Genomic DNA, 2,781 nt, shown 5'->3' with positions numbered 1-2,781 from the left:
GACACCACTTACACTTAGGACAATTCTTGCCATACTGACCATGGATCTCTGATACTTAGAGGATACATTTATACCACAACTGGAGAAAGAGTGACATAAATGAAGGGCCATTTGAAACCTTCAGGTAAAGCTTGTTTTGCTTCCCAATCCCAGTTATGTCCATGTAGATACTCAATTTCCTAGGTTCTCAAACTTCTCCAATCCTTAAGACAATGGCTAGAAAGGGATAAATATCTGTATTTAGTAATAACTCAGAGGTGGTTGTGGGTTTCTAAATCCAGGTGATTTAGAAGAGAATTTTGATTTAAAAAATAACTTTATTTTGCTAATCAAGTTATTTCCAAATAATTTTCTAATAATTTTTAAAGTGCTAAAATGTTAATGATTCTCTGGCCACCAGTAAGTTTCCAAAATCCACCTAAAGTACATAACTAAAGTGTTTAATAAAATGTCCCAGAACCTTGCAGTACTTAATGTATCCATGGTAATATTAACATTCACTGATCCCATTCAACAATTGGATCTCTTAGTTTTAAGTGAAATTTAATTCTTTTAGAGGTCTTGGGAGAAAATATTTTTTAAAGTCTTTAACAGTAAAAGTTTATCTAAAAACAGTATGAATTTATTCAGTTTTAGAGAATGAGATCTGCATGTAAAGTGACAGTAAGGGACAAACTGAATCTTAGTTATCTTAATTTAAATGTGTGAATCTTGAAAACAAATATCCATGTGCACACATACATGTAAAAAATTCTAATAATGTAAATACAATGTACTTTACTGATTGTTAAATTATTAAAAATAATATTAAAAAATTCTAATAATGTATTAGATATTTAAAAATTCTAATAACGTAAATACAATGTACTTTACTGATTGTTTTGGTGGATGGGAAGGAGCATGGACTTTAGAGCCAAGCAGATAATTTGTTTTAATTCCACTTCTTCATCTTACAAACCATAAGAGGGTAAAATTGGATAATTAGATTACTATGGATAATAAAATGACATCAGATTTTGCTTCCTAATAACCTAAAAAGAAAAAAGGATCCTGAGATAAATGTTTATTTCATAGGTATTTCTATTATCTATTCTTTCTATTTTTTATATGGCATTACTGATTCACTTTTTTTAAAAATTTTATTTATTTGAGAGAGAGAGATAGTGACAGAGATAGTGACAGAGAGCATGAGTTGGGAGGAGAAGGAGAAGCAGACTCCCCGCTGAGCAGGGAGCCTGATGCAGGACTTGATTCCAGTCCATAGGATCATGACCTGTGTCAAAGGCAGATGCCTAACCAACTGAGTTACCCAGGCACCCCCTGATATATTTTTAAGAAAATAAGTATTTTATACACAGCCTGTGATGATACTTTCCCTTAAAGCTCTATGTAGAAATTTTTAAAAAGGTATCCATGAAGGAGTTCTGTGTGTGTGTACTTAAAAGTAATCATTATTAGTGATAGAATTACTACTGATTTATAAATCACTGAAGATGTTTGTATTGAAAGGGTTTATCTAGAGTTAAATAATAGTACTGTGAATGATAATTTTTCATGTTGTTTGTTTCACCATAACTACTCTATGATAATTCTTTCTCCAGATTTATACTCAAATATACTCAGTGCCATGAGATTCCAATTCATTTTCTTTAGACATGTTTGTTTCCAGGTAACAAATTTATGTGAAACTGAATTGTAAATGAATATGAGTATGCCAAAAGTGAGATAATTTAAATATTTTGCAACACTTAGTCATACAGATGGCAGGTTGTTGTTATTGTTGTTTTGGTGACAATAAAATGCAGGCCTCACTGACTCAAAGGTATTGCTTTGTTGCATGTTTGTGTATTCTGTCATCACAGAAGCAAGCATTTAAAATAGGTTTTTTAAAAAAATATTTGTTTTTCTGTCTTTAATAGTATGATCAAAACAATGGATTACTGAGGTTTGGATAGAAAGATAGAGCAACCAAATTTTATATTAGACACATGAAATATGGGTGAGTTTGAACTGTATACTTGAGATTCTTTTTTCCCATTTCAGCATCAAAATTTGGATGCAAAGGGATTGCTTGGAAGCTGTTGTTTTACTCAATTACTTGAATGATAAAAGTCCTAGTGAATTCATTTTCTAAGAAAGACATTTATGAATATATTTTATTTAGATATATTTCACTTTTTGCCATTCTTTCATCAGGCAGTTAAAGCATCTATATTATATACACAATACTGAGCTATATTTTTTTGGAAGTACAACCAACAACAAAATAATCCTGGAATTCACTGCTCCTCCTAGGTTAGACTCCAGGCAGTGGAGAGACCTAAACTACCTATCTAGTCCTAGCAAATACCAGACACTTGAAACTGAGAGTAATACTCTCTTAAAGCATTAACTCTGGTAAGGAGAGAGAAAAATGGATGATTCAAAGGATAATTTCCTTCAACTTCTGTTTCCAAAAAGTTATTTCCTGCATCATTTCAAGCTAAGTTGGTGAACTGAGGAGTATACAAAACAACATATTTTAAGATCTGTTTAGCCCAGTGGTTGTAACCAGCATGGTATGAGACTTTAAAAAGAAATTATAGATATTCAAAATCTATGGTCAGAGATTTTATGCACACTGTTTGTCTACTTGATTGCATAGAAGTTATATGACTACTTACTTTATTAAAATTAGCCACTCGAAGTTCATTATCTGGCATTGTTTAACAATGAAATTTTAGGCGTCAGAAAAATGTTCATTGGTCAGTGAATGGAATGCCAGTTGTCAAGTTAGCCATG

Source organism: Neomonachus schauinslandi, chromosome 7 (genome assembly GCF_002201575.2).
Source record: "Neomonachus schauinslandi chromosome 7, ASM220157v2, whole genome shotgun sequence".
NCBI classification, from domain to species: Eukaryota; Metazoa; Chordata; class Mammalia; order Carnivora; family Phocidae; genus Neomonachus; species Neomonachus schauinslandi.
Note: the sequence above shows the minus strand (reverse complement) of the source record.